Raw genomic sequence first — 12016 nt, forward strand, 5'->3', positions numbered from 1 at the left:
CCATGAAACAGATGGTAAATGTAGCTAGTTGCTGTTCTGTTGTATGGGCTTCGTTTTTGTTCGTTTGTTTGTTTGTTTTTTGAGACAGGATCTATGTAACCCAGGCTGGTCTGGAACTTACTATGTAGACTAGGCTGGCCCTATATAGATATCATAGAGATCTACCTGTTGCTGCCTTCCAGATGTTGGGATTAAAGCCAAATATCACAATTCCTGGCCTAATACAGTTCTTTAAATCACGAGGCAATGAAAAATTGCTTAAAAGCTAATTTTCTAGTAATAATTAAAATTTTAGAAGACATTTTAAAACAGTAATTAGCCCAGAGATGGTTCAAAAGGATGTAAGAATTAAGATGGTTTAAAATTCTGGCCTAGGAATGCAGGTCAGTTGGTAGAATGCTTGCCTAGCATGTAGAAGCCTGGGTTCAGCTCCTACCATTGTAAACCAGGTGTGGTGGTGCCCACCTGTATTCCTAGCATTCAAGAGGTAAAGACAGGAGCATCAGAAGGTCAAGGCCAGCCTGCGATCCATGAAACCTTGTCTTTAAAAATAAATAAAATAAAAAGATTATTTAAAATTCTATTTGCCTTCCTGAAGAACCATACTTTATTTTATTCTATGTGTATGAGTGTATGACCCTGTACCACTTGCATGCCTGTGCCTGTGAAGGCCAGAAGAGGGCATCAGATCCCCTGGAACTGGAATTGCAGACAGTTGTGGGCTGCCCTGTGGATCCCCGGGAAGAGAAGCCGATGCTCTTAACCACTGAGCCATCTCAGACTGGGAAGGATCAGGGAAGTCCTCGAACTCTAATGCAGGTTCAGATCCACATCTTTCTTTTCTGCGGTGCTACATCTTCCCAGCGAACAGCACTCTGAGCCCCTCACCCTAGTGTCCTTTTGGAACTCTGTGTGCCAGTCATTCAGGCTATTGATGATCAAGCAGAACTTCGTCAGGTCTGTGAGTGACAAGTGTCACCAGCTTGCCAGGTGCCTGGTGTTCGGTTTTGCAGTGACTGGGTACATGAGGATGTGTTAGCACACTGTCCACTGGAGCTGACACTGTGTCCTTGATGTTGAGGGCCAGCACCCTACAGGCTCCACTTGAGAGACATCCAGGTTCAGCATAAGCTATAGAAACCCTGTCCAATGTGTGTGTGGTTGTTGTTGGTGGGGAGTGGTGGCCAGAGCCTCGGCCTTGAAGAAGCATGAAGGATGCCACTTGAGGAGTCCGTCAGGGAGAAGGTCTGCCAGCACTTCCTTAGGGGACAGCACCGTGGTCCGGCAGTTTTCCAGTGTTAGAGGATAAGTTGTCATGGTGATGTGTCCTCAAGAGCAGGTGGACCTGGTGTTGCACATCTGTAATCCCCGCACCAGGAGGCTGAGGGAGGAGGAAGGCTGAGGTAAGGAGGAAGGTTTGAGGTCTGCCTGGGCTAAGTAGAGAGTTCTAGATCATCTTGGGCTACAGTTACAAGTCCCTGTCTCAAAACAAAGGCAGGTGGAACAAGCCCTCATGGTCTGAGAGGCAAGCTTTAGGGGCCATGACCTCCTCTCACAATGGCGGTTTTCCCTCTCAGCCAGAGGACAGGCCATTCCCGAGACTTCGTGGGCAGATGGCTGTGTTCATGCTCTGTGGATATCTTGACCCTTTTTCAGCCTAGTGAAATCTTTTTCTACAAATTCCACTGTCCTGAGCCCAGAGTCCACCCTCCCCAGCTCCAGCCCGTGCTTTGTGATACTCCGTCATCATCATCCTGTGTTTAGTGTTTCTTCTCCAATGCATCCCATTTGTGTTTGGTTGATTCCATTGTATTTGAGCAGCAGATTTTTTTTTGTTTGGTTGGTTTGGATTTTTTGTTTGTTTGTTTTTGTTTTTTGAGACAGGATTTCTCTGTGTAGCCCTGGCTGTCCTGGAACTCACTCTGTAGACCAAGCTGGCTTCAAACTCAGAGATTCTCCTGCCTCTGGTTCCCAAGTGCTGGGATTAAAGGTATGTGCCACCACTTCATGGAAGAGTAGCAAAACTTTCATGGCTTACACAATATCACTTTTTTTCTCCCATGATTTGTTAAAATTTTAGTAAGAAATAATTGTCTAAAAATTACATCAAAGTATCATTAAGACAGCACTGTAGTTTTGGTGTGCACATATGGTTTCTGGGACAGCTTCTTACTATGTACCCCAGTCTAACCTTGGACTCATCCTGTATTCCAGGCTGCCCTTAAACTTTGTGCAATCCTCCTGCCTTGGCTATCAGTTCAATGATTACACCACTGTGCATTGGCTCAGGTCAGGGCTTTTCAACCCTAAGAATTACAACTATAATAATGTAGCAGTGTTGGGGAAGAGCTTGGGAGCAGAAAACCCTATCAGCCTGAATTAGACCTATGACCTGGAGCTAATTTGAGAGTCCCTGTGCCTGTTTCCTCAGGGTAAGAGGTTAGGTGGCTGGTCCTGGCTCTGAGCCTGTGCCTCTGACACACAGCACAGGGCCCACAGTGGACAGGGCTGTGCATCTATTCCTGCCACCATCTGCCACGTGGTCCTGGGTCCCTGTGCCTATGGCTGACACTGGTGCTCAAACACGGTATCACAAAGGGACGTGGACTGTTGCACTAACAAGTCTGCATTCACTGTTCCAATGCTATTGGAACATACAGGGTTAAGGCAAAAATTAAAATGAATTATAGTTGTATCTTTTAACTTTTATGTTATTTTTGGCTGAAACTTTGGTGATATTTGTAATCTAAGAAATAAAGCTTCCCTGAAGATCAGAGGACAGAACCAGTCACAGAGTTAAACATAGAGGCCAGGCAGTAGTGGCACACACTTTTAATCCTAGCACTCGGGAGGCAGAGATCCGTCTGGATCTCTGTGAGTTCAAGGCCACACTGGGCTACGTGAGATTGACTCAGTCTAGGAGAGAAACAGCCAGGCAGTGGTGGCACATGCCTTTAATCCCAGTATTTGGGAAGCATACACGCCAACACTAGGAGGGTTGAGATAGGAAGTGAAATGGCTGGGCAGAGAAAGGCATGTAAGGCATGAGGAGACAGGAACTAGAGAGCCTTTCAGCTGAGGACTCAGAGACATTCCATCAGAGGATTCGTGGAGTTGGTGAGGTGAGATGTGGCTGTGGCTTGTTCCTTTGTCTCTCTGATCTTTCAGCATTCACCCCAATATCTGGCCCTGAGTTTTTATTATAAGACCATTTAGGATTCATGCAATATGAAACTCACAGTGCCAGCTTGGTCTCTCAAGTATTGGGATTGCACCCAGTTACCCTGCTGTTTTTATCTTTTTAATGTTGCTAGCATATCTTTCTACTAGACAGCACCACACTAGGACATTTTGTTAGATGGATATTATGAAAATGGACCACAGGTTGAGGGATGAGGTCACTCTTGTAACCCCAGTCCTTAGAGGTCAAGTCAAGAAAAATCTCTGAGAATTCTGGGCCAGCCTGGGCTAGAGTGAGATTTCGAAGTTGCCATGTATTTTATTATGTGATGATAGCCTGAAGTTAAATAAAACTTGAGTTCAATATTGACACCATATAGTCAATAAATACATAAATTTATTAAGAAACAAAGACACCAGGAAATGTAGAAGAAACAGGAACTGGCAGAATGAGGAGGAAGGGCTTGTTTGTAGTGTCCCTCTAAAAAAAGCCATACCTGCACTCCCAGTATTCATGAAGTTGAGGCAGGAGGATCACTGTTAGTTTGAGGCTAGTCTGAGCCACATAATGAGTCTGTGCCTCATTGAAATCAGAATAAATAATAAACTGGCATCCTAGTCAGTGTGCAGGATCTCTGCAGTAAGGTGTGAAGCCTCCTGTGTCCCTGGGGCCATGTCAGGCCCCACGGAGAGCTGACTGCCTCTTGGTTTGCCCAGCTGTAGAACAGGCTTGACAGCTAGAACTCTCCAGAGGCCGAGAAAGAGCAGAGCAGCTGCTAGGCGCCTCTCTCCCTTCTCAGAGGGGCATTCTTTGAATTAATCCCCTCCCCCCACCCCGGGGGCCTGGGAGAGGCATTCCAAGCTCCCTGCCTGGAATGCAGTGACCCTTTAGCTGTTGAGTGAGAGATGTTTGCCAGAGGAGTCTTGAAGGTTCTTCTCAAGCCGTAGAGAGAACTTCCCAGATGTGCCTGTCGGTGCAAACCTCAGAGAGCCTGGCTGGCTGGGGTGCCCTCTGACCTCTGGGGAGCTGTCATCACCCAACTTCTTGAAGGATGATTTGTATCTCATGTCCAGCTGTTTCTAACTCTCATGTTCTTGTCTGTATATAATACTATTTTTTAAAGTCTGAGGTAGATAATGAAAAGTGTGAAATTAAATTATATTTTATATGAATAACTAGTTTGTGGGCTTTTTAATTTAATAAACTTTCTCCCCTTGATGTTGTAAACTAGTTTCTAATGGAGAAACGCAGATTAAGGAAAGTGTTGGCAATAGAATCTCTGGGTGGAACAGTGCACAGTTGCTGTCCACATTCACGTGCCTGAACATTTAGTTTAGAATTTAATGCTGGAATTCCCACTGGGCCACAGTAATTCCTTTTTTCCTATCTCTTCTTTCATGACAGTTTTTTAAAATTTATAATGTTTTGTATTTATTTATAAAACATAAAAACAAGAAGTAGTGGTAAGTGGTTTGAAAGAAAATGGCCCCCAAAGGGAGTGGCACTGTTAGAAGGTGTGGTCTTGTTGGAGGAAGTGTGTCATCGTGGAGGCGGGCTCTGAGGTCTTACATATACTCAAGCCACTCCCAGTGTTTCAGACCACTTCCTGTTGCCTGCATATCAAGATGTAGGACTCTCAGCTCCAGCACCACGTCTGCCTACATGCCATCATGTTGCACCAGGATGATAATGGACTAAACCTCTGAAAATATAAGCCACCCCAATTAAATGTTTTCCTTTGTAAGAGTTGCCATGGTCATGGTGTCTCTTCATAGCAATAGAAACCCTAAGACAGTGGCCTTTCCTCATTTCATTTCCTTTTAAAGTTACATACATATGTGTATACACATATGGCAAATTAACCACACTGGGTTGCACTTAGGGTTCAGTGTTTTTAGCATCCTGCCTGTATTAATTAGGCTTCTCTAGAGTAACAGAACTTACAGAATGAATCTCTCTATATACAGAGAAAGGGGATTTATTAGAATGATTTACAGGCTGTGGTCCAGCTAGTCCAACAATGGCTGGCTATGAATGGAAAGTTCAAGAATCTAGTAGTTGCTCAGCCCACGAGACATCAGCTGGATGTCTCAGCTGGTCTTCAGCCTATACTGGACTCCCAAAGAAGGAGGCTCTAATGCCCTGAAGGAATGGACTTGCTAGTGAGGGGAGAACAAGCCGGAAAAGAGCAAAGGCTTCCTCCTTTACAGCAGAGGGCACGGCCCAGATCTGTATTAAAGGTGTGTCTTCCTACCTCAAAGTGGGGAGAAGTGGATCTTCCCACTTCAAATTAAGCAGAAACCCCTCAAAGGTGTGCCCTTCATTTTTAAGTTTTAGTTAATTCCAGATGTAGTCAAGTTGAAAACCAAGAATAGCCATTGCACTGCCCAAATATCTAGAATTTGTACAAACCCACTTCCAGCATGATTGTGCTTGGAATATCCTACCCAATGCTACAGTCATGTTCTCTTGTGTTGAGCTGGCAGTGGTGGCAAAGCATCATGCGGAAGGGGTGTGTGTGCTGGGGGAGAGGGGAGAAAGACCTGACCCATTGAGTCTGACCGTCACACTGAGTTAGTCTCTGCCATGAGAAGGTTCCTGGCCTCCCTCCCTATGACTTATCTCCTTACTGGATCACTTTCTTCCCTAGAGTAGGAGACTCATAACCTCAGACGCCAGCCCAGTAGAAAAAGAAGTAAAGACGTTGATCCTGAGGAGCCAGTGGACAGGGCTGAGAGTGACCAGGGTAGCAGAGGTCTCAAGGGTGGTGGGGGTAGGGGTGGGGGGCATGGGGTGGGGGAGGTACTGTGCCCCCCTTTCCCACACCTTCCTTGTTCCACAAAGAAAGTAAAACCTTCACAGCAGTGGTCCTCAGTTTGTGGGTGGGTAGTACTTTTGCACCTGTCCCCCCAGGGTTGTGGCAATGTATTGAGACATTTTTGGTCACCACACTGAGTTGCTAGTGGCATCTAGTGGCCAACATCTCTAGCGTGTTGTATTTGGAAAGATGTCTATATTCTGATTCTAAAATTGTTGGGAATCTTATTGTTTTTAAAATTATTTGTCTATTTATGCCAGGTGGTGGTAACATATACCTTTAATCTCAGCACTTGGGAGGCAGAGCCAGGTGGATCTCTATGAGTTCAAGGCCAGCCTGGGCTACAGAGTGAGTTCCAGGACAGCCAAGGCTACACAGAGAAACCTTCTCTCGAAAAAAAACAAACAAACAAAAAATTGTCTATTTATTTATTTACTGAGACCAGGCCATATTACTTGCTATGTAGCTCAGGCTGACCTTAAACTCACGAGCCTCCTGTCACTACACCCCAGGCATGAGAGGATTACAGGTATGCGTCCCCTCCCACGTCCCTCTAGAGTCATTCCCAAGTCATGCAGAAGGAGGGTCCTGGAAGGTGAGCTGGAGGAGCTATACCAATCTCATCACAGATGTTTCTATGGCCTGGGGAGGGAGTGTTGCTGGGCCCTCGACTCTTCTTGTCAACGGGTGGAAGAGTCCTATGTGCTCCTGCAGCAATCCCATCAGACATGGATGGCACAGTCCCGAGAACACTGTAGATGTTACATCTCCCCCTCCTGGCAGGTTGGCTTCAAATTCATGATCCTCCTGCCTCAGTTTCTGAAGTATAGACATACCTACACTTGGCTTTACATTTTTTTTTTTGATGAATTCTGTTTCACTGTTAAATTGTTTATGATGGCTCTTGTGTTTCAGCAGCACACAGCACATGCTATAAGGAACAGCCAGCCAGGCATGATGAGTCAGGCCTGTATACCAACACCCGGAGATAAAGGCAGGAAGATCAGCAGCTCAAGGTCATTCTCAGTAACAGACTGAGCTAAAGGCCATCCTGAGCTACATGGTGAAAGGCCATCCTGGGCTACACGGGGAAAAAACAAATCAGTCAAAAAAGGCACAGTTAGCCGGGCGGTGGTGGCGCACGCCTTTAATCCCAGCACTTGGGAGGCAGAGGCAGGTGGATCTTTGTGAGTTCAAGGCCAGCCTGGTCTACAGAGCGAGATCCAGGAAAGGCGCAAAGCTACAGAGAAACCCTGTCTCGAAAAACCAAAAAAAAAAAAAAAAAAAAGGCACAGTAACTTTTTAATTGGCATTTCTGTGAATGTCAGTGAATGAAAACCCTAAGTCTGAAGATGTTTCCCTGCCTTGCTTGGTCACAGTAACTACTGTTGTCATTTTTAATGTTTTGTTGTCCCCGATTGCTTAAAAAGAACCACAGCTGTGTGGACACAGAGACATCAAGAACTAAAAGGATCAGCAGGCTTTGATGGCAGATGCCTGTGCTCCCAGAGCTCAAAAATTTTAAAATAAAAAGAGGGGCTGGAGAAATGACTCAGCAATTAAGAGTACTGGCTGCTTTTCCAGAGAACTCAGGTTTGATCCCAGCACCTACATGGCAGCTCACAATGGTCTATAACCCTAGTTCCAGATGAAGTGATGCTCCCTTGTGGCTTCCTTGGGCACCAGGTATGCATGTAGTACACAGACACACGCAGGCAAAATACTCATATACATAAAATATAAATAAAAATTTAGAAACACAATGAACTCAAAATGTGGTCAGAGGACCTGAATACACGTTTCCCCAAAGACTAAATACAAATAACAACAAGCATACAAAAGATGCTCGTTAGATTTGCACAGATCGAAAGCACAATGAAGAATTACCAAAGGCCCATCGGGACGAACACTGGTCAGAAAAGAAGCCAACTACTCGAGTTGGCAAGACTGCGAAGAACTAGCAACCTTATGTGCTATTGGTCAGAATACACAATAGTGAAACTATGGAAAGTAGAGTGGAAGTGTTTCAAAACGTTTATAATAGAATCCCGCTTCACCCCTCTCTTTCTCTGTCTCTATACATAGATAGATGGTTAGAAAATACAGATAGGTAGGTAGGTAAGTAGGTAGGTAGGTAGATGGATAGATACATACATACGTACATACATACATAGAAGACAGATGTTAGATAGAAGATAGATAGAGATATGGATAGAGGTAGATGATAGGTAGATAGAGATATGCACATACTAAAAGCAGTATCTTGAAGAGATATCTACACATCCACTTTGATCACATTCACTATAGCTAAGATAGAAAAGCCCCAAATATCCAACTCTCCATCAATGGATGACTAGGTAGTGGAGTATGTGCATACAGCAGAATTACACAGTCTCAAAAAAGAAGAAAGCCTAGTCATCTGGTACAAGAAGAATAAACCTTGAGGATAGTATAGTAAGTGAAATGAGCCACTCTAAAGAGACAACTACTTCACAATGTCTAAACATAGCCTGACTCATAGAAACAAAGTAGGGGCTGCCAGTCCCTGGTGATAGGGACTCATTCAGAGCATGCAGATGAGATCCCTAGAGATCACGGGACAGTGTGGCTATTGCTCAAAATGGAAGTGTACCTGTAATGGCAGGATAGTACCTTTTTATGTCTTTTACAATTAGAAAACATATTTTAAAATACTGTAAGTGGTCAGATATAGCAACATAGGCTCACAGTGCCACAGGAGTGTGAAGTCAGCTTGGGACAGACAGTGAGACCTCATCCTACACAAACAAAACAACTGTGTATTGAATTAAGTGTAGGGAAAGGGTAGGAAGGGTGTCTTACCAAGTCAGCCAGCATAGCACACACTTAAGAGCACCCGTCTGGCAGCTGGAGAGCTGACTCATCGGTTACGAGTGTGTACTACTCTTGCAGAGGACCCAGGTTCTGCTCTCAGCACAAAAGTGGGGGGTAACATTCACAACTGCCTAAACTCCAGTTCCAGGGGGATCTGACACTCTCTTCTGACCTCCTCAGGAATCTTCAATCAATTGTGCATGCATGTCTAGACTGCTTGGGTCTGCGTCTCCAATCCAGCATCTGAATTGGGTAACTCTGTCAAGTTATCTGAGCTCCAGTTTCCTCTTGTGTAAAGCAGGGTGATGCCAGTATGCATCTTCAGTGGGGTTAGGTTCTGAGCCTGAAGCAAGAAAAATCAAGTACAGGTTAGATTTAGGTCTCATTCCACAGAATATCAGCAACTCAAGAGAATTTATCTATCTATCTATCTATCTATCTATCTATCTATCTATCTATCTATCTATCTATCTACTTATTTTTCGAGAGAGGGTTTCTCTGTGTAGCCTTGGCTGTCCTGGAACTCACTCTGTAGCCCAGGCTGGCCTTGAACTCACAGAGATCCACCTGGCTCTGCCTCCCAAGTGCTGAGATTAAAGGTATATGTTACCACCACCTGGCATAAATAGACAAATAATTTTAAAAACAATAAGATTCCCAACAATTTTAGAATCAGAATATAGACATCTTTCCAAATACAACACGCTAGAGATGTTGGCCACTAGATGCCACTAGCAACTCAGTGTGGTGACCAAAAATGTCTCTATACGTTGCCACAACCCTGGGGGGACAGGTGCAAAAGTACTACCCACCCACAAACTGAGGACCACTGCTGTGAAGGTTTTACTTTCTTTGTGGAACAAGGAAGGTGTGGGAAAGGGGGGCACAGTACCTCCCCCACCCCATGCCCCCCACCCCTACCCCCACCACCCTTGAGACCTCTGCTACCCTGGTCACTCTCAGCCCTGTCCACTGGCTCCTCAGGATCAACGTCTTTACTTCTTTTTCTACTGGGCTGGCGTCTGAGGTTATGAGTCTCCTACTCTAGGGAAGAAAGTGATCCGGTAAGGAGATAAGTCATAGGGAGGGAGGCCAGGAACCTTCTCATGGCAGAGACTAACTCAGTGTGACGGTCAGACTCAATGGGTCAGGTCTTTCTCCCCTCTCCCCCAGCACACACACCCCTTCCGCATGATGGTCAGCTTTGCCAATTTGACACAGCCTACTACTGCCTGGGAAGAAAGGCTCAATGAAGAATTATCTTGGTTGGCCTATGGGTGTGCCTCTGAGGTATTTTCTTAGTTAACTGAGGAGGAGGGCCCATCCTGCATGTGGGAGCATCATCCCCTAAGCAGGGAGTTGTGAACTGTATGAGTAGAGGAATCCATCCTGAGCACGAGCAACCATGCACACATTCCTCTCTCTCTGCTCTTGACTGTGGATGTGATGTGACGTGTGAAGTTGCTGCTCTACTTCCTCACTATGATGGATTGTCACCTGTTCAACATAGTGAGTTCTGAGCCACCCAGGGCTACATAGCAAGACACTGTCTCAGAAAAAACAGTCCATTGACAAACACAGCCAGCTGTCACCACTGTGACACTTCACCTGAACTGTTTCACTTGAACACTGTGACACCTGAACACTGTGTCACCTGAACACTGTGTCACCTGAACACTGTGTCACCTGATCACTGTGACACTTGAACACTGTGACACCAGAACACTGTGACACCTGAACACTGTGACACCTGAACACTGTGACACTGAACACTGTGTCACCTGAACACTGTGTCACCTGAACACTGTGACACTGAACACTGTGTCACCTGAACACTGTGACACTGAACACTGTGACACCTGAACACTGTGACACTGAACACTGTGACACCTGAACACTGTGACACTGAACACTGTGACACTGAACACTGTGACACCTGAACAATGTGTTACTTCTCCTGCAGGAGCTGAGGGAAGCAAGGCTGTAGCTGTCAACTTACCCCTGAGAAGTCATAACCAGGGGCAATTCTGTGAGATTTTCCCAGCTCCTATTCTATCTCTCTCCCTGAGGACACTACAGCTAAGAGCTGGGGTGAGAAAGTCCTGGCCACGGTGCCGAAGTCCCTGAGGTCCTGTTCCTAGGTAGTCACCGCCCCAACCTCTTTGAAGTTCCTATCAGCGTTACCTCTCCTGACCAGTGTCAGCATGGCCTCCTGGGAGCCCCACAGTGAGTGCCATGGTCCCACCCACCCTGTCTCTGGGAAGCACCTGAGCCTGTACACCGGTCACAGAACAAAGAACTTAAGGCCCCCCATCACTGCTGCTGCAACCAGGGCCAGACCCCACAACAAGAGGGCCAACATCGGTCACTCCACACCCCACAACAAGAGGGCCACCATCAGCCACGCCACACCCCACAACAAGAGGGCCACCATCAGCCACACCTGACCCAACTCTCATCACCGAGCAGGGAGCAACAGACTCACTAATAAACAGGGTGCACCCCACACTCTGCTGTCTGCATGAGTGTCTCCACTTGAGAGTCCTACAGGGACAGTGAGTCTCTTGAACCCCAACATGTGGCTTGCATGGTGCTCAAACTCACTGTGTGAGGATTACTGAGGTAATGGTAGGAACCAAGAACACGCTCAAGCAGGTGTACAGTACCTGTGAGGGTCCTCCCCCACGGGTCTCCCAAGCAGGGAGACTTCATGGACTTCCGCCAATGCTGCTTGTGAGTTATGGCCGTGATGAGTCCATTGCCATCGCCACCCTGCTTTCCTCTTGTTGCAGGAAAGTAAAAACAAAGAAAAATGAAGAGTGGAACTTAATGTTTTTCTTTGTGTCAGAATAACAAGACGCTTGAGCTCCAGACGTGCTCTTTTAAGGGCGTGTTTGCCAGCTGTTAGGCCCTGGGCCTCTGGAATTAATATTTTTTAAAATAATTTTTAAATTTATTTATTTTTATTTTATGAACATTGGTGTTTTATCTGAGTATATGTCTGTGTAAGGGTGTTGAACCCTCTGGAACTGGAGTTACAGACAGGTGTGAGCTGCCACATGGGTGCTGGGAATTGAATCTTCTCCCCAGCCTTTGTATGATGTGGATTGGCAAACAAACGAATTATTTATTCATTTATCTGTTTTCATTTATGTAGCCTGGGA

Source organism: Peromyscus eremicus, chromosome 3 (genome assembly GCF_949786415.1).
Source record: "Peromyscus eremicus chromosome 3, PerEre_H2_v1, whole genome shotgun sequence".
Taxonomy (NCBI): domain Eukaryota; kingdom Metazoa; phylum Chordata; class Mammalia; order Rodentia; family Cricetidae; genus Peromyscus; species Peromyscus eremicus.